Source organism: Pseudopipra pipra, unplaced genomic scaffold, assembly GCF_036250125.1.
Source record: "Pseudopipra pipra isolate bDixPip1 unplaced genomic scaffold, bDixPip1.hap1 HAP1_SCAFFOLD_203, whole genome shotgun sequence".
Lineage (NCBI taxonomy): Eukaryota > Metazoa > Chordata > Aves > Passeriformes > Pipridae > Pseudopipra > Pseudopipra pipra.
In genome coordinates, this window is record NW_026990682.1 from 1645 (window position 1) to 21945 (window position 20301).

Genomic DNA, 20301 nt, shown 5'->3' on the forward strand with positions numbered 1-20301 from the left:
GGCAACGCGGGCGAGAAGAGCCGCTCCGGGCCGGGCGCTGGGGCCGAGCGCGGCGGGGCCGCTCGGGCCGGGGCTCGGCCGGGGCCCGGTCGGGGGAGAACGGCGGCGCGTTCGTCGTGTAGACGCGGAGCCGGGGCTGGGACCGGCCGGGGCGCGGGGACACGCCGGGCCGGCCCCGGGACCCCCGAGGAGGGGTGCCGCCCGTACCCCCCGCGGGATCGGAGCTTCCCCGCTCGGGCACCCCCGAGGCCACCGCACCCGCTCCCGGGGCGAACATCGCCCGTCTCCTCCTTAAACGCGGCCCCAGGAGGTTCCCACCCCCAGGGCCCCCGGGAACGAGGGCTCTGGGGCCCGCCGGGGCTCCGGCCACGGGCCCGCTCCGGCCGCGGGGAGCTGGGGCCTGCCGGGGAGGGAAGAACGGCGGCAGCCCTTTCCCCGTTCCTCCCGTGCTCCGGGACCCCGAGCAGAGCTGCTCGTTTGTCCCCGTGTCCCTGTGTCTGTCCTCAGGCGGCCCCAGGAGCTGGCACTGACCGTGCCGCGGCTCGGGCACAGGCTGCTCCCAGCTCTGCCTGCGGAACTTCGGCAATTACCGACAGCAGTTCTTTGCCCTGCCATCCAGAAGGTGCGGCTCATCTGACACCAGCCAGGTGAGACCTGAGGCTCTCCTTCCTCTCCCCCGCTTTCTCGGCAACTCGCACCCTCCCGGGGCAAACCCTCTGGTTTTCAAAATCCCGTTGAAACATTTCCTCTTTATTTGCAGACGGGGAAGGCCTTGCCTGGGAGGGAAACGGCTACAGGGGAGGAAACCAAGAAATGCTCCAACCGGATGGTGCTGCGCGAGTCAAAAGAGGGGCAAGACCGCGGGCAAATACAGTCAGGAAATGAGCTTTTATTCAATCTCTGCAGGAGCCCTTCGCAGCCACGGGCCGGAGGGAGCGCGGCCGGCTGGGCTGTGCCCGGCTGGGGACGGGCACCAATTCATCACTGCCCTGCTCAGGGAGGTTTTCCGGCCCCGTCCGGGCTTCACCCGACGGCTGCAAAGGTGCTCGTGCGGCATCCGAGCTCATTTCCAGGGATAAAGGAGCCAAACGAGTCCGGAGGGATCCCTCGCTCCGAGGCAAAGGCGTTTGGTCGAGTGTCGCCGCCTGGTCCCGCCTGCGGGGGAGCGTCTCCTCCAGGTGAGCCTTCGGAACCCAAAATGCCGGGGGGGCTCAGGTCGGGGCCGCTTTTCGGGCCCGGAGTTGGACGGAGCCCTCGGCGGCTCCCGCTTCCCGCCAGGAACGTTCTCGGGGCTCCCTGGGCAGTCCCAGCAGGGCAGGGAACGCGGACCGGGAGGAGGCCGGAGCGACAGACAGCGACCCAGCCCTGCTTGGGCTTCCTATTGCCAGGGGATGGATGAGCTGTGCCCTGGAGCCGTGCCCTACAGCCCCCGTGGGGTGGGCACGGGGAAAGGGCTGCCCGCGGCTCCTCAGCCGGGCGCTGCTCTGAACGGGCCCCCTGAGATGCCTCACCCTGGACACGCCCCAGCGCCAGCCCCAAAGGACCCAAAGAATCCAGCTGGCACTCGGCAGTGTCGGCACGGCGGGGCTGCAGAGCAGCGCGGGCAGCCATTCCCAGGGCCCACCTCCCAGAGCTCCCCCGCGCCCCCCACGTGTGTCCCGCCCGCCCCAAATCCCTGCCCTTCCAGCCGGAGGTGCTCTGAAAGCAGGGCTGTGCATCCCTTTCTTCGGGAAAAGAATTCCCCGGGGTCGCTCCCGAGGCTCGGAAGGGACAGCGGCTTCCCGGCCCGGAGAGACGTCCTCGCCCGTGCTCAGGGGCTGCCTCGCCCCGGGCCGGGAGCGCGTCCGGCCCCCGCCTTCTCCTGGGCGAACACATCCCCTGGAGCCCGGCCCGGGGCGGAGAATCGGCCGAATTCCAAGGAACTCGCTCAAGTCCCCCAGCGACACCGGCGGGGCTGGGGGAGGAGGGTTATAAACAGCAAAGTCTGTGGAAAATGAACCTGTCCTTGTCCCGATCCCGCTGAGCAGACCTGGAACCGTGGCTGCTTCCTGGCAAACCTGGCGTTAAAGTGGCAGCTCTGCGGGGGAAGATCCGGGCTCCAGGAGGCACTGGGAGGCTATTGCAGCAGGAATTCCCCATGGAATTGCGGGCTGTAGGTAGAATTCATCCAAACCTGCAATGCTGAGACCGGAACCCAAACCTGGGCCCCCCGCAGAGAACAATCTTTTTGCTGCCCTGTCGGCCAAAGCCGCTGCGCTGAGAGATCTTGGCAGCCTGAGGGAGGGCATTCTCTGCATCCCAGCAACCTCCATCTCCCTAGGGGACAATCAAAGTCCCAACCAATTCCTTTTGCCTTTCCACAGGGACACTGACCCTTATTTGGTCCTGCTCTTCCACGGTCCATTTTGGGGGATGAGTTTGTGCTGGTTTACGTTCCACGACTCCACCCACAGCTGGAGGTTTGGGGTTGTGCTTCTCTACTCCCAGCAAGTTCCCCTAAGGAGCCAGATACTCCAACAATCCCCTCGTTTGACTTTCTAGGTGAATTGTGCACAAGCCAGTCCCCCATTCCCTATCCAGGCTGGGAGTGCTCTTGCCCTTGGTACAGTTGGCTCTGGCTGGGCAGGAACTGAGAGCAGGACACGGGGCAGAGTGGATCAGCTGCCCAGGGAACCTCTAGGAGATGAAGCTACGGGATCCTCATTCCAATCAAGGGAACACATTCTGTCTCTGGCAGAAGCCGGGAGCCAAAGCAGATCCCGCCTGGCCAGGCTGGGGGGCAGCAGTTGGATCCACTCTGGGGGAAACCCCCTGTGCCTGCCAGGAGCTCTGACTCTGTTTGTCCTGCCAGCTCCTGACCAGTGTCAGGGCCCCTGGGAGGGATTCAGAATCCAAAGAAACCCCAAATCCTACCGCAGGATTCAATCAAAGGAAGAAAGCCATTATTGTCATAAAAAGCTTAAAAAGCTGTTAAAAATTCTAGGACAGCAATACTGGGATTCCCAGGAAACTTAGTAGTGTCTTGGTTCCATTTCAATGTATCTTTAGACCCTCAATGAACAGCTTGGAGAACTTCCCCTGGGATTTGGAGGCTGAGCAGGGTTTGCTTTGGATTGCTTGGCACCTCTGGCCCCAGCTGGTGCAAACACAACTTGGGCCAATGTGGTTAAACACACTTTCCCACACAAACAGTTGCTGTATCCTGCAGAAATTACCCCAAGTTTGCAGATAAAACCTTCATCTCTGTCCCTCCTCAGTTATCCCAGGTTTTCCGGGCTGGGAGTTACAAGGAGGCTGTAAATTCAAAGGCAAAAAGAGAAGGTCTGTCAGTAAAAGGCACAAAGAAGGGGAGAGGTTTCAAAAAACATTTCTGCAATCCAATGAATACCTCACTGAGGACCTCATTTATCCTTCAAAATATTCATTCTCTGCCCTGGACATTCCCTCAAGTTTTACCCCCAAAGGTTTCCCCTCCTGCCCACCCCTGACTGCCTCAGTGTCCATCAGGAGGTACATCCTCTCTGCTGCAGGTGACCTCACACTGGACCCACTGCATTTTCCTGACCTCTCCACATCTCAGCAACTCACTTCTACCTCAAGATGTTCATTCTCTACCCAGCAGACCACCTCCAGTTTACTCTCAACACTTTCCCCACCTCTCCACCACCCAGGAACTCATTTTCACCTCAGAAGATTCACTCTCTGCCCTGCAGATTCCCACAAGTTTTACCCCCCACATTTTCCCTGCAGGTCCGCAAGGTTTACCCCAGTTTACCCCAGGAGGTGCATTCTCTCTCCTCCACATGACCTCTGATTTTACAAACACAAATTTTCCCTCCCTGCCCACCACTGACTGCCTCACTGGACCTCAAAAGCCTCATTTTCTCCCCTAGGTGACATCCACACTTACCCTCACAGTTTTCCCTGCTTGCAAACTACTTATTACCTCATTTTTACCTCCAAACATTCATCCTCTGCCACAGAGATGACCTCAAAGTTTCCCCCAAAACCTCCTCACCTGTCCACTACTGTTTGCCCCAGTTTACCCCAGGAGGTGCATTCTCTCTCCTCCACATTACCTCAGGTTTGACAAACAAAGATTTCCCTCTCTGCCCACTGCTGACTGCCTCCCCTTACCCCAAAATATTCATTCTCTCTGTGACAGATTGCCCCACATTTTACTCCCAACATCTGCCTTACCTGTCCACGTCTGACCAGCTCCTTTGTACCTACAGAGGGTCATTCTGCACCCCACACACACCTCAGGCTTATCTCAAACCTCTCCCCACCTGTCTGCCACCCAGTGCCTCATCTTTACCTCAACAGGTTCCTTCTCTTCCCAGCAGATCACCTGAACTTTAACACCCACAATTGTCTGTGTCTCTCACCACTCATCACCTCAGGTTACCTCAGTGTGTTCATTCCCTGCCCTGCAGAGAATGAACCTCCTTTTTAACCCCCAAACTTTCCCCTTCCAGCCCACTCCTGATTACCTCTTCTTGAACACAAAAGAGTCATTCTCTCCCCAGAGTCTTCCCTACTGCACACTCCTGATTACCTCTTTTGGACCTCCAAATATTCATTCTCTGCCCTGCACATTTGCTCAAGTTTCACCCTCAGAAATTCCTCTGCCTCTCCCCTACTGACTGCCTCACTTTGTTCCAAAATGTTCCTTCTCTCTGCTGCACATTGCCACAGATTTGACCCCCACAATTTTCCCTACAAGTCCACCACTGAGTACCTCATGTTCATCTCTCGATATTCATTCTCTAACATAGAGATTGCCTCAGATATTTCCCTCCCAATTTTCCCTACGAGTCCACAACTGATTACCCCAGTTTACCTCAGGATGTACATTCTCTGCTCCACGTGACCTCAAATTTGACAAACACAAATTTTCTCTACCTGCCCAACACTGACTGCCTCACTTTACCCCAAGATATTCATTCTCTCTGCTACAGATTGCCCAGATTTTACTCCCAAAATTCTCCTTACCTACCCACACGTAGGGGTAGGTCAGCTCCTCTGTACAAATACATGTTCATTCTCTACCCTGTGAACTAACCCAAGTTTACCCTAAAACACTCCCCAACTGTCCACCACTGAGTACCTCATTTATCCTTCAAAATATTCACTCTCTGCCCTGGATGTTCCCTCAAGTTTTACCCCCAAAGGTTTCCTTTCCTGCCCACCCCTGACTGCCTCAGTGTCCATCAGGAGGTACATCCTCTCTGCTACAGGTGACCTCAAATTTGACAAACACAAATTTTCCCGACTTGCCCACCACTCACTGCCTCACTTTATCTCTAAATGGTCCTTCTGTCCTCTACAGATGAGATCAACTCTTACCCCCAACATTTCCCTTCCTCTACATCACCCATTTTCTCTTCCTGACACCCCAAATTTCCATTCCATCCCTACACATTCCCTGAGTGTTTCCCTCCCAAGCATCCTTCCCTTCTTCCCTGTTTAAGAACTCACACTCCAGCCCCAGGCTCTCCACTCCCCCCTCAGTGGGACCCCTCCAAAATGCCACCTCCCTCCCCTCTGTAGCACCTCACCTTTTCCTACACAAACAGTTGCTGGGTCCCCTCGAAATTACATTTCTGCAATCTAATGAATAACTCTTTCCAGTTTCCCAGGGAGAAGAACAGGAACTCACAGCCACCAAGGCCTGACAGTCCCCTGCAGCCAGAGCTCAGCACGCAGCCAGAGCTCAGCACACAGCCAGAGAGGCAATTCCAGCATCTAAAAGAAAAAAAAGAAGAAAAAAGTGATTTATTTTGGTTTAAAGTTATTTTAAGTTGTTCCAAGCAAAGCAAGCCTTGCTCTGGTTTCAGTTGGGTGAACAGTGAGCGCTGGGCACAGGGCATGTCATTAATGCCCAGGGGATGGGGCTTTGTGGGGGAGGGAAGAGCAGCTGATGGAGTTGCCCAGTCCAATTCCTGCCCCAGGCCTGACTGGCCCAGGACAAACCCTCTGGCAGGCAGTGGTTTTGTTCCCTCTCATGGTCTGTGCCCAGTGTGTCCCTGTGGGCAGTGCCAGGCTGGGGACAGGCACACGCAGCTGGCAGCACTCTCTGCTCCAAAGACACTTCTGGCCTCCTTGGCAAACTGCCTCTGACACTTGGTTTTCTCCAGCAAAAATTAAGGAATTGCTCATGGCAGTTTGGAGATGAAGTTATCCCAAAGGGAAGGAAAGAACAAATATTCCTGTCAGAGCCCTTGGGATCTGCTGGGCTGAATTGGGAAGGGTCCATTATCTGCAGAGCAAATACAGGACAACCTCAAACACAAAGCCCAGCCTGTCCAGTGGGGTGTGAAAGCACCACTGGGACAAACCTCCACTCTCCTGATTCTTTTCAGGGACTGCTCCAATCCAGCTCTGAAGCTGCCAAGCCCAAACTGTCCCCAGTGCTCTGGAACAACAGGATCTTCTCAGGGATGATGCATTGGAAGCACAGCCCTCGTTCTCACCTTCCACACGCTCCCAGGCTCACCCCAAATTCAGGACAAGGTGCCAAAGGCCCCTCGGGCCGGGGCTCTCTCTGTCTCTGCGGGCTCAGGGACTGCAGCCACCAGGGCCCTCCAGCACGGACAGCCTGGACCCAGAACAGATCCCTGGGCATTAGCAGCATCCTGGGCATACCTGGAGACCCACTCAGGGCTGGCTCCTGTTCCCTGGAGAACCTGCCCCAACCCCACTCTGGGCCAGCCTGAGCAGAAGCCACTGGGCTGCACAAGGAAGAACCCTCCCCTGGCTGCTGCAGCTGGAGGGAGATCCAGCTCCCAATGGAATCCTGGCAACAGCCTCCCAGAGGGTCTCTCCCCAGCCCTTGGCAGTGGCTCAGAATGGCAGCAGCTCCAGTGCCAGCTGGGTCCCTGCACGAGTCCTTGTCCCAGCCCTGCCACACGGACACACACGGGAGACACCCACGGGCACACAGGCCTTGCTTGCACGATTCCTCACCCACAGCTGAGGGAAAGCCACACAATATCAAGAAATACCCTGGGTTGAGAGCACTCATCACTCCAGTCCATCAGGACTTGGAGGCAGTTGGGGAGGCAACAGACCCAAATTCTAATCCTACCTCTACATTTCTAACAGGTTCTCTTAGAAAGATCCTGGACAGGAACTCAGACAACAGAACTCAAACACTGCACAAGCAATAGCAGAAGGTTTGCCAGGAAGAACAGAAGTTCCTTGTTTTCCTTAACACTCTGGGACTGTAGGACCCAATCTTTGCAACCAGGGGACACCAGAGATGTGATTAATACTTAAACCTCTCCCCCATGGTTCTGTCTCAGAGAACTGGGCCAGCCCTGAGCTACTCCCAGGTGCCTGCAGTGCTTTGGGGAGGGGCAGGACAATGTCCCACTTCTGCTTGGAAACATTCCAGATGAGGAAAAGCCACTTCTCTTCTCTCTCTCTGACCCAGAACCAAAGCAGTCCTGTGGGACAACACGGACTATGCACAGAAGGCCCGAGTCAGTGGGGGGAAAAAAACCTAAACAAACCAAACCACCCCAAATTTCAAGATCAAAACAGGCTGCTTCCTTAACAGGAGCACATCAAACTCATTGAAGCCAGAGAGGAAATTACAAACAAACAAACAAACAAAAGACCCAAAGAGATACTTTGCATTGATCATTCCGAAGGAAATTCTCCACAGATCAGAAGCAAGTACCAATACTTTGTCCTTTGTTGAAAATTAATGACTTGAGGGGCTGGACATGTCCAGTGAGGGTTCAGGGCTCTGGTGGGTCCTTTATGGCTGATCCTGACCGGCCCAGGCCAAACCCAACCACCCCCATCCCAAACCTGGGGGCAACATTCAGACAGTTTGGAAATACTGCCCTTCCCTGCTACTGCGTCCTTCCTTACACATCCAGGGCCCAGGGAGCAAATGCCAACACCAGGAGGAGAGAAACGTGTCCCTCTGACTTACCCCACCCCACGGGCAGCACCAGGAGCCCCCAGCCCGGCCGGCGGGGCTGCAGCCTCTTGCCTTTGGCTGCTCCCAGCCCAGGGCACTTGGCAGAGCTGGGCTGGATCAGGGCTTTGGCCTGGCCTGGAAGAGAAAAGAACAAGGCAATTAAGGGCACGGGGCAAGTCAAAGGCTCCTGCCCTTCACCCTTCTCTTCAATTGCTCACTAGAGAGTTTTAGCCATGAAAAATCCAGGGGGGACAACAAATAAAATGGGACCTTTTCCAGCATTTTTATTCCTGTCTATTTCAGGCACTAAAAGGAGGCTCATCTTTCTTACTGCATTCCTTGCCCCATTTGAACAGAACCCTTTTCATTCCAAACCTCCCTTGGGAGTCAGTCAATCCTCTGCCATTGGACTTTGGGCAAAGGAAGAGACACCTGGGACGCTGGACCCCAGGAAATGAGGGAGAGAAACCTGACAGGGAAAGGATTCAAGGCACTCCAGAACTCAGAAATGTGTTCATGCCTTGCCAGCCCACCCCCATTCTGTGCCACCCACCTGAGCTGGGCAGGTGAGGCCAAGGCTCCCCTTCCTGCTGCCAATCACTGTCCCAGCACATGGATCCCTGTGCTGGACAGCACTTGGAAAAACCTGGGAAAGGCAAAAGGAAAATGGCACTGCCTGTCAGAAAACATGTCTGTGAACAAACCTTCTGGACAAATGTAATCCCATCCCTCTGCCCCAATAAACCCAGGGCAGGCAGGTCTCTCCAGCCCAGGGAGAACAGGAAGGAGAACTGCAGGAACACAGGCAGGCACAGGCAGCTCTGGGCACTGATTCCCTGCAGACCTCTCTGCACCTGGGGCTCTTGGCACTTCATTTATAAGGAATGGGGGGACAGCAGCCCAGGAATGCCCCTCAAAAACAGGGGCCTGGGCACCTGGAGATTAGAGGAGGGGAGTTGTGAGGGGAGACACGGAGAGAGAACAGGAACAGGGGTTGTTTGGGAACAGGCTGTGTGTCCAGCAGGGACGGGAACTGTAAGGAGGGAGGCTGGAGGAAGGCAGGGGGTGAGCACGGGCCTGCCTTGGATGGATCCTTTTTCCCTTTGCTCAGGGGCCTCAACTCCACCCTCTCTGAGAGCAGCAGGGAACTGCTGCAGGGGAAGAGTTCATTTAGGCACAAGCCAGTGATGCAGCCACTGGGGCAGGGCAAGAGGGGAGAGGAACTGACACAAAAATGACACAATCACCACTGAAAGGGACTTTATTGAGCTGCAACACAAACACATTCACAGCAGGCCAGGGCAAGAGGTGCCCACAGGACACCAACACAGCAGCTGGGCTTGAAGGAGCATCATCTACTCAAGTTATGGAGCCAGGGGCTGACAGTTGGGATCCATCCCAAAGATGCACTCAGGCATCAGGGCAAAGTCCTGCCCAGTCACTGCAGACAGTTCAGCCCCAGCAGCAGTGGCATTTTCTGCCTCTCCCTCCAATATTATTTGGGACCCAACAGCTCAGTGCTGTGGAATTTCAGCTTCATAAATGTTTTACAAAGTTGTACTTCCTGAGAACTGGTGCATTTTTGAGTATTCCTGACTCTTCCAGGGCTGCACTTGCCAGGATCCTTTGGGCCTGGTGTTTTGCTGACAGGCAGGGCACTCTAGGAAACAACTCCTCACCACTCATGGAATAACAGGAACAGCTGGAATCAGAGTGGGGAAAGGAATTCTGTTATCCTGATGATGTTGGGCTGCAGGACACAGGCAGCAGGTACCCAACAGTTGGACCAATATTCGCCTGGGGAGGATGATGCCAAACTGTGCCATCCCCTGCCCCAGCCGATCCCTTTGCTCTTTTGGCAGCACTTCCCAGAACAGCCCAGCAGGCAGAGCCCAGGGGACGGCCCTGCTGCTGTGACACTGGGGCTGTGACTGGCACCGCTCACACAGGGGGACAACGATGCCAGGGAGACCCCCCGGACCCAGCACCGTAAGGGAAACTACAGCACTGCATGGCAACAGTGCTCCCAGCCCCTGGAATCACATCCATCCAATCCCACTGAGGGCACCAACAGCCGCCCGCACAATGAGCCCGACAGACCCCGGCCCTGCCAGAGAGTCCCCCCGGGCACAAAGGGAGACTGACCCCTGGCCAAGGGCCATTTGCTTCCCAGGTCACCTTGTCCTGGGGTCCTGGTTTGGAGCTGCTTTTCCACCTCCATCCAAATCAAACCAAGGCACCCGACCCAGGCACCTTTTCCAGGGAACTTTCCAGGGAACAGCATCGCCCAGAGGGACCACAAGGGCTGTGAGGATGGCCAGGATCCACAGTTTCTGTAAGATATCAAGCTACAACATGGCAATATCATTCCCTCCACTAACATTTATTCACAGGAATATATTCCCATTTTCCTTGTCTGCATTTAATCACTAATTCCGTGATGGTGTCACTTGGGAGCCAAGTAGCCAAACCACTGCCAACTGACCCCAAATCCCTACAAACCTGACACTGCCCTAGTTCTTCCTGTTTCATTCCCACAGGTACAGTGTCTCACTCAGCTCATGGACTACTTTTGCCTCCCCCTATCGTGACTTCAAACTCCCTCTGGCACGGGTTATAAGCTCCTGCTTTCCAAAAGTGCTTCCCACTGACAGATGTGGCTGACCCAGCAGTGAGCCATGCATGCTCCCTCTCTGCTCCCAGCACTTGCTCTGGGGCTTTTCCCCATTTCCCCAGTGATTTGTGCTCACTGTCCAGGGGATCGACACTTGTTGCTTCAACCACAGGGCCAGGGGCAACTCCCTCCCGAGGCCTCGCTCCTGCCCCGACCCCTGCTCTGGCTCTGGCTTGGATCCACCATCTCCATTCCATGGGGCTGCCTTCCTGAGCAGGGCCTGGCCTGGGCATCCTGGAGGAGCTTTTTACCCAAGGCCTTAGGGGGATTTCAGGCCCTCTTATCATTTATTAAGTTTCCACTAAAGCCCAAGAACATACTCAGAGCTGCTTCTCCAACAGGGTGTTATCTTGGGCTGGCTTCCAGTAACTTCCTATTCCCAAATCCTAAGGGCACTTCCTTCCTACCTGGAACAGTTCATTAGGATACAGGCCCAGAATAAAGACAAGTGCCACAAGCATTCAAACACACAAGATATCTTTATTGCAGTGAGAATAATAATAATAATAAACTTAGCAAAGAGAATCAAAAGTTAAAAAAGGATACAAATGAACTGCCTTATCATGTGGCATTAAAACAAATACTAAGAACAGCATTCAATACAGTATAATATTAACTAGTGAAAAGGGAGTTAAAGGGATACCAAAAAGGATCTTAACACAATATTATGGATAACTATTAACACGATATTTGGTCAGTACAAGGGGAAAGTAAAGGGAAAATATGAATACTAAATAAAGGGTATTAAAGGAACACTATAGGATGTTTAAAGTCTTCTTTCTCAGTTGCTTCCTATCACTAACCTGTGCCCACCCCCACAGCCAGGCAGGGCTGTCAGGATCTGCAGCAGCTGGTCGGTGCCCATCCCTTAGCGGGCGTCCCCGCGGAGCAACACAGGCTCGGTGGCAGGATGAGGATCGCTCAGCTCAGCAGTCCTGACAGCCCATTTGATCAGCTCCACATTACACCACGTAGGGCCAGGACACAGTGTAAGGGGAGGCCTGACTGGCAGCCAAACCCCGCCTGATCATTGCCTGGTGGCAACAGTCTGGGCCTGCCCTACTTGTAGGGCAAGGGGCCAGCCACCCCTGCCCACATCATCTTCCTCTCACCATCATCTTTCTCACCCCTAGGTATGACCTCTCCCATGGTGTTTCAAGGGTAGATGTACCTACCTTGCAAGATGTAGCAGAACCAAGGAAGAACTCAGCTCTGATAACAGGGGATATCAGGCTGACTTGCTGAAAAGCACAATGGACCTTACAATTAGCTTGTGCCATCAAGTTACATTGTACCACACTCCAGCTGGTTTCACAACCTAATATGATTTCTTTCTCACGCCTCTATGCTCCATTGATCATCTAATTCAAAAGTACCCCCCTTACATTACCCTACTTCTGCCAGAGGCTCCAATTGGCATCATTAGCACTGGCAGGAACCTTCCGTTCCCCCTCTGGAGCTCGTATTGGCCACAGGTCTGGAGCCTGTTGAATTGCTCCCTGAGCTGTTTCCAACCCTCCCTGCTGCTCATTTCCCACTCAAACTCACACTTCTGCCCTGGGACTTTATGGCCCAGGCCAAGGATTGGTCCCAAAGGAGGACCTTGTTGTCACCAAAAGCCAAACCAACCAATAAACTGCTGGGCTTCCACCTTGCTCTGGGGGTGACCAAGCCTGAAGTCTCCTGCCTAGTCCTGGGCAACAGTTCCTGGGGACCACAACACCTCTGAGTTCCTAAAACTATCACAGGTTGGGCAGGTGCTTGAATTCTGTCTGGATTAACTCCCCCCTTCCTTTCCATGTGCTGCCCTACTCATTCTAATGGTGCTTGTACTCCCTGAACCATTCCCTCACCCATCCAACCATCCCTTGTGCCCTCTCTGGCAAGGACAGTGGGTCCAGGTGTTCTGCCACGCTCCCAGGGCAGAGGGTGAGACTGTGGAGCCACCCTCGAGGGGGGAAACGTGCCCTGCCTGCCCTGCCCAGGGAAAGGGAACTGCCCCCAGTGTTCCCCAGCACAAGGCACCCTTGGGAATATCCACTGCAATGGGACACTCAGGGACAGCAACAAGCACTGCACAAGGCTGCTCTGGCACAGGACCAATTTTAAGCTCAGCTTTTCTCTGGACCACTGCACTTTGTTTCCCACCTCATCCTGCAGTCAGAACTTGCTGTCCTTGCAACTTTTTAGGGTGACCATAAATTACAGAGGCCTCTGCTCCAGCATCCACAAGGGCCTGAACCATCTGACAGGATCCATTTTTCCAGGGAATTCAAAGCTCCACCTAAGGATTAGGGTCTTTTCTCACCCACCCCTGTGCTGCAGCTTGGCTTCCATCTCACTCTGCTTTCAGTTCTCTCCATGGTTGAACATTGGCAGCCCTGGCCCTGGGTGGAGCTCGGCATCCTGATCCCATCCCTCCTGGCCCCGGAACCGCTGGCTCAGCAATGGGGGGCCCTCCATTGCCAAGGGCACGGTCCCGTCGGGGCTCACGGGGGGAGCAGGAGGTCGAAGGCTCCATCCCTGCTGCTACAACCTTCCAACACTACAGCCAACAGAGGGGCCTCTCAAGCCCTGCCTCCCAAGGCATCCTGAACAAACCCATCCCAACTCCACAGGACAAACTGCTCCCTCTCTGCACAGTCCAGTCTACTCTCAGGAATGCCTGAATCCATGGGAGGGACCTTGCTTTGAGCTCCCCAGGGCCGGGCACCCCGAGGATCTCCCCGAATAATCCTTTCGGTGCGCGCTGGAGTCCTCGGGGTGCCCCAACCCGGGGGGCACCAACAGCACTGTCCCTCCAGGGGGCCAATTTGGTCTCAAGCTTGCCATGGACAGCCCAAAAGGCATTTCAAGAGGCCTTCTTTGGAACCCACCAACGGGGACGGGGAGGAAGCCACAAGAAGGCCTCATTTCTAAAGGCAGGGGGGTCTTGCCTGTGTCCCAGACTGGTCCGGGGATCTGAGGCCCTTCCCGAGAAAATCTCGGTGCCGGCGTGAAGGGCCAGAGATCCCTTGGAGCCACGGGAGAGCAGGCACAGAGTCCCTCCTGCAAGGCCAATTCTGCTGCCTCAACTCAGCTCTTCAAAGAAGCCTCTAAGACTCAGCTGGTGAGTTTCAGAAGCCAGGCATTCCTTGCTTACAACACCCTGCCATGATCCCAGGCCCACGGGTGCCCTGGTAATCAGCTCCCAAAGGGCACACACAGGTATCTCTACTACAGCTGATGGGAGGGGTCAGCATTACAGGAGGATTCATTTTCCTCCCCTGCATTCCTGTTCCACAGTCAGGACATTTTCCAACACTTATCACCATACACACCTACCTTTAGAAGGTTTCCAAGGGGCTTCACTAAGGGCCTTCCCAGGTCTGCTCTGTCTGGAGCCCTCAAAGTCCTCAGTGCCTGTCTTAGGAACCTCAACACAACTCACCTGCTTACACAGCAACTTGCTGCTGCTTGGCTGCTGCCTCACTTTAATTCTTTCTTCACCTCCCTTGGTTGGTCCCTTTCAATCCCTTGGCTCAGCTCTGTGCAGTTTCCAGGCTACATCCCACTGCAAAAAGGATCAGCTCTTGTTACATCTCAACATGCACATATCATTCCCACTTTATACTTGACCCTAAGGATCCACTTTGTTCTGCTCACCAACCAAAAGGAGCTTTCTGAACTAAAGAACAACAGACCCCAGGTCCTTTTTCTGCAACTTCAGCTGCTATCAGTGTGACCCACAAGACCTGGAAAGGCCCTTCCCACTTCACCTGCAGGGCTGGCAGTGCCACCACTGGACACAGACCCAGGGGCTGGGCAGGAACGGAGGGGCTGGGGCGTCCAATCCATCGGCCCAGGCGGCACCAGGAGTTCCTGGAGTTCCTGCAGGGGAGAGCCTCAAGACAACAAAGGATTATGGAGATCATTTTAAACTTTAATATGTATATCTCCTCGAATATGGGGACTTTGACAAGGCCTACTGGGGCAACAAGGACACACTCAAGGCTATCTATTCAAAGGATCTACCAGCACTCAAAAGCTATCACTGTCCTTCTTTCAGGGGGAACTCAGAAAACTCTCTTGGCCAAGAGCCTCCTGGAGGATTTCCAGCTTTTGGGGCTCCCTTTTAACCATTTTTCCCATCACTGTAGCTGGGACTATCACCTGCCCTACAGGGGGAACAGCCCACAAAGTTCACTTGCAGGGATGCCATTAACTCAAAGTCCCTTCTCAGGGGGGTCACTGCACACCTTGTCCTTTGTTTGCCCTCCCCACCAAAGATGCTTCCAACAGTTCTGACACATCTGGCAGACCCAGAGCTCTCCTCAGGGAATGCTTCAGCTGCTTAAATGTTGCCCTTGCACCATCTAGCCAAGGCAGCAAATGCTTACAGGCTGTTTGAGAAGTTGGCATAACAGTCTTACCACACATCCAGAGGGAGCAATCCAGAGTCCATCCTGTCCTACCATTCCCAGGAAGGCAGTTCATGGGCTGTCTGGGGCTCAGGGAGGAGTCAGGGGGCTTCTTTTCTTCCTTCCCGTTTTCCAGATTTTCTCCTGCCAAAGCATAGGTTTCTTGGCTTTCCTTGCTCAAGGAGATGCAGCAAAGGCCATCTTTGCAATCCAATACTGGAAACTGCTTCACGTTGTCATTGAAGATGGTTCTCTCAGGTCCTGCACTAATCAATCATCTTGGCCATTGGTTTCTTGGCAGGTTCTTGCATTCAAATCCTACAAGCAAACCAGGAGGAGCAAATTTAGCTGTTACTGCAACCAATCCAGTCTGGCATTCTGATTTTAAAGGATACTGGGTTTGCCTTACCCATATAGATCCCACATCAGGGGTAATACCCACAGGTTCTGCCCTCTCCCACTCTCCTGCAATTCCACTGGCCCACACCACAGGAACAACTGCAGCTGCCACTTCAGTCAGGACCTTGCTACTGACAGGAGTTATTCCCTGCACAACAAGAGCTGCTGCTTGGACACATTTAGTTTCAGCAATTACAGTTTCAACATCCCCAGTTTTCAATTTCATTTCTGCCTCAACTTTTCCAGTCCATCTCTTCCTAGCACAGGTTTGGGTGAGTCTGGCAAATAGACCAACCGAGGAATTCCCCAATGTTTTCCCAGTTTAACCCCTGTCACACCCATCACCTTAACACTGCCAGTCCTTAATTCTCCCTCTACTGGGTTAAGGACTGAGGAAGTTGGACCTGTGTCTGACCAGGACATGTGCAAACCAAATGCTGGGGACTGGAACACCCACCTGGCACTCCTGCAGCTCTTACCATTATATTCAAGAGAAAACAGCCAATTGGACCCTCACTGCTCATTTCTTAATCCCAATCCCACACTGCTTTGGCACTTGGAGCACCACTTTTAGAACCCAATTCCAGTCCATTAGAGAGCTCCATGTCTAGCAGGGACAGGGACCCCTGGGATACTCTCAGCAATGCCTGAAACCATTGCAGGGACCTTGCTTTGAGCTCCCCAGGGCCGGGCACCCCGAGGATCTCCCCGAATAATCCTTTCGGTGCGCGCTGGAGTCCTCGGGGTGCCCCAACCCGGGGGGCACCAACAGCACTGTCCCTCCAGGGGGCCAATTTGGTCTCAAACTTGCCATGGACAGCCCAAAAGGCATTTCAAGAGGCCTTCTTTGGAACCCACCAACGGGGACGGGGAGGAAGCCACAAGAAGGCCTCATTTCTAAAGGCAGGGGGATCTTGCCTGTGTCCCAGACTGGTCCGGGGATCTGAGGCCCTTCCCGAGAAAATCTCGGTGCCGGCGTGAAGGGCCAGAGATCCCTTGGAGCCACGGGAGAGCAGGCACAGAGTCCCTCCTGCAGGGCCAATTCTGCTGCCTCAACTCAGCTCTTCAAAGGAACCTCTAAGACTCAGCTGCTGAGTTTTAGAAGCCAGGTATTCCTTGCTTACAACACCCTGCCATGATCCCAGGCCCACGGGTGCCCTGGCAATCAGCTCCCAAAGGGCACACAGACCTATCTCCACTGCAGATGATGGGAGGGGTCAGCATTACAGGAGGGTTCATTTTCCTTCCCTGCATTCCTGTTCCACAATCAGGACATTTTCCAACACTCATTACCATACACACCTACCTTTAGAAGGTTTCCAAGGGGCTTCACTGAGGGCCTTCCCAGGTCTGCTCTGTCTGGAGCCCTCAAAGTCCTCAGTGCCTGCCTTAGGAACCTCAACACAACTCACCTGCTTACACAGCAACTTGCTACTGCTTGGCTGCTGCCTCACTTTCCTTCTTTCTTCACCTCCCTTGGTTGGTCCCTTTCAATCTCTTGGCTCAGCTCTGTGCAGTTTCCAAGCTACATCCCACTGCAAAAATGATCACCTCTTGTTACGTCTCAACACTCAGAGAGCATTCCCCCTTTATTCTTGACACTGGGCCATCAGGCCAGTGTCTCATTATTTAAAGCAGAGTTTGACTCCTCAGTGACAACAACAGCTACAGCCCTGAATCCTAACACAGGCTGAGACACAAACACGGATGGGAACTCTGAAGGATCCACTTTGTTCTGCTCACCAATCCAAAGGAGCTTTCTGAACTCAAGAAAAAGAGACCCCAGGTCCTTTTTCTGCAACTTCAGCTGCTATCAATGTGACCCACAAGACCTGGAAAGGCCCTTCCCACTTCACCTGCAGGGCTGGCAGTGCCACCACTGAACACGGACCCAGGGGCTGGGCAGGAACGGAGGGGCTGGGGCGTCCAATCCATCGGCCCAGGCGGCACCAGGAGTTCCTGGAGTTCCTGCAGGGGAGAGCCTCAAGACAACAAAGGATTATGGAGATCATTTTAAACTTTAATATGTATATCTCCTCGAATATGGGGACTTTGACAAGGCCTACTGGGGCAACAAAGACACACTCAAGGCTATCTATTCAAAGGATCTACCAGCACTCAAAAGCTATCACTGTCCTTCTTTCAGGGGAACTCAGAAAACTCTCTTGGCCAAGAGCCTCCAGGAGCATTTCCAGCTTTTGGGGCTCTCTTTTAACTATTTTTATCATCACTGTAGCTGGGATTGTCACCTGCCCTACAGGGGGAACAGCCCACACAGTTCACTTGCAGGGATGCCATTAACTCCAAGTCCCTTCTCAGGGGGGTCACTGCACACCTTGTCCTTTGTTTGCCCTCCCCACCAAAGATGCTTCCAACAGTTCTGAGGCATCTGGCAGACCCAGAGCTCACCTCAGGGAATGCTTCAGCTGCTTAAAGGCTGCCCTTGCACCATCTAGCCAAGGCAGCAAATGCTTACAGGCTGTTTGAGAAGTTGGCATAACAGTCTTACCACATATCCAGAGGGAGCAATCCAGAGTCCATCCTGTCCTACCATTCCCAGGAAGGCAGTTCATGGGCTGTCTGGGGCTCAGGGAGGAGTCATGGGGCTTCTTTTCTTCCTTCCTGCTTTCCAGATTTTCTCCTTCAAAAGCAACAGCCATCTTTTAAACCTAAGGTTGTCATTGAAGGGGGTTCTCTCAGGTCCTGCACTCATCATTCATCTTGGACATTGGTTTTCTTGGCAGATTCTTGCATTCACATCCTACAAGCAAACCAGGAGGAGCCAATTTAGCTGTTACTGCAACCAATCCAGTCTGGCATTCTGATTTTAAAGGATACTGGGTTTGCCTTACCCATATAGATCCCACATCAGGGGTAATACCCACAGGTTCTGCCCTCTCCCACTCTCCTGCAATTCCACTGGCCCCCACCACAGGAACAACTGCAGCTGCCACTTCAGTCAGGACCTTGCTGCTGACAGGAGTTATTCCCTGCACAACAAGAGCTGCTGCTTGGACACATTTAGTTCCAGCAATTACAGTTTCAATAGCCCCAGTTTTCCATTTCATTTCTGCCTCAACTTTTCTACTCAATCTCTTCCTAGCAGAGGTTTGGGTGAGTTTGGCAAATAGGGAAACTGAGGAATTCCCCAATGTTTTCCCAGTTTCACCCCTGTCACACCCATCACCTTAACACTGCCAGTCCTTAATTCTCCCTCTACTGGGTTAAGGACTGAGGAAGTTGGACCTGTGTCTGACCAGGACATGTGCAAACCAAATGCTGGGGACTGGAACACACACCTGGCACTCCTGCACCTCTTACCATTACATTCCAGAGAAAACAGCCAATTGGACCCTCACTGCTCATTTCTTAATCCCAATCCCACACTGCTTTGGCACTTGGAGCACCACTTTTAGAACCCAATTCCAGTCCATTAGAGAGCTCCATGTCTAGCAGGGACAGGGACCCCTGGGATACTCTCAGCAATGCCTGAATCCATGGGAGGGACCTTGCTTTGAGCTCCCCAGGGCCGGGCACCCCGAGGATCTCCCCGAATAATCCTTTCGGTGCGCGCTGGAGTCCTCGGGGTGCCCCAACCCGGGGGGCACCAACAGCACTGTCCCTCCAGGGGGCCCAATTTGGTCTCAAGCTTGCCATGGACAGCCCAAAAGGCATTTCAGGAGGCCTTCTTTGGAACCCACCAACGGGGACGGGGAGGAAGCCACAAGAAGGCCTCATTTCTAAAGGCAGGGGGATCTTGCCTGTGTCCCAGACTGGTCCGGGGATCTGAGGCCCTTCCCGAGAAAATCTCGGTGCCGGCGTGAAGGGCCAGAGATCCCTTGGAGCCACGGGAGAGCAGGCACAGAGTCCCTCCTGGGGGGGCAATTTTCCTGCCTGAACTCAGCTCTTCAAAGAAGCCTCTAAGTCTCAGATGGAGAGGTTTAGAAGCCAGGCAATCTTTTATTCCTATGCTCTTGAATCATTCCAGACCGCCAGGTGCCCTGGCAATCAGCTCCCAAAGGGCACACACAGGTATCTCCACTGCAGCTGATATGGAAGCAATACAGGAGGGTTCACTTTCCTTCCCTGCATTTCTGTTCCACAGTGAGGACATTTTCCAACACTCATTACCATACACACCTACCCTTAGAAGGTTTCCAAAGGGCTTCACCGAGGGCCTTCCCAGGTCTGCTCTGTCTGGAGCCCTCAAAGTCCTCAGTGCCTGCCTTAGGAACCTCAACACAACTCACCTGCTTACACAGCAACTTGCTACTGCTTGGCTGCTGCCTCACTTTCCTTCTTTCTTCACCTCCCTTGGTTGGTCCCTTTCAATCTCTTGGCTCAGCTCTGTGCAGTTTCCAAGCTACATCCCACTGCAAAAATGATCACCTCTTGTTACGTCTCAACACTCAGAGAGCATTCCCCCTTTATTCTTGACACTGGGCCATCAGGCCAGTGTCTCATTATTTAAAGCAGAGTTTGACTCCTCAGTGACAACAACAGCTACAGCCCTGAATCCTAACACAGGCTGAGACACAAACACGGATGGGAACTCTGAAGGAACCACTTTGTTCTGCTCACCAATCCAAAGGAGCTTTCTGAACTAAAGAACAACAGACCCCAGGTCCTTTTTCTGCAACTTCAGCTGCTATCAATGTGACCCACAAGACCTGGAAAGGCCCTTCCCACTTCACCTGCAGGGCTGGCAGTGCCACCACTGGACACGGACCCACTGGCTGGGCAGGAACGGAGGGGCTGGGGCGTCCAATCCATCGGCCCAGGCGGCACCAGGAGTTCCTGGAGTTCCTGCAGGGGAGAGCCTCAAGACAACAAAGGATTATGGAGATCATTTTAAACTTTAATACGTATATCTCCTGGAATATGGGGACTTT

The 20301-nt window shown here is 53.9% G+C and overlaps 3 long non-coding RNA genes across 4 annotated transcripts; 1 reads left to right on the forward strand and 2 right to left on the reverse strand.

Annotated features, from left to right (window-relative positions):
• Window positions 1–410: 410 nt before the first annotated feature.
• Window positions 411–3014, forward strand: LOC135408153 (uncharacterized). Its single transcript, XR_010427288.1, has 4 exons — window positions 411–647; window positions 761–1178; window positions 2028–2459; window positions 2542–3014. It is a non-coding gene; the product is annotated as an uncharacterized LOC135408153 (long non-coding RNA).
• A 4903-nt stretch (window positions 3015–7917) lies between these two features.
• On the reverse strand, window positions 7918–15153 carry LOC135408155 (uncharacterized). Of its 2 annotated transcripts, XR_010427290.1 has the most exons (4): window positions 15023–15153; window positions 14369–14480; window positions 14041–14163; window positions 7918–8071 (listed from the first exon to the last, which is right to left on the reverse strand). It is a non-coding gene; the product is annotated as an uncharacterized LOC135408155 (long non-coding RNA). The 2 variants fall into 2 exon arrangements; XR_010427291.1 differs by lacking the exon at window positions 14369–14480.
• Window positions 10966–12056, reverse strand: LOC135408154 (uncharacterized). Its single transcript, XR_010427289.1, has 2 exons — window positions 12001–12056; window positions 10966–11017 (listed from the first exon to the last, which is right to left on the reverse strand). It is a non-coding gene; the product is annotated as an uncharacterized LOC135408154 (long non-coding RNA).
• Window positions 15154–20301: the final 5148 nt, after the last annotated feature.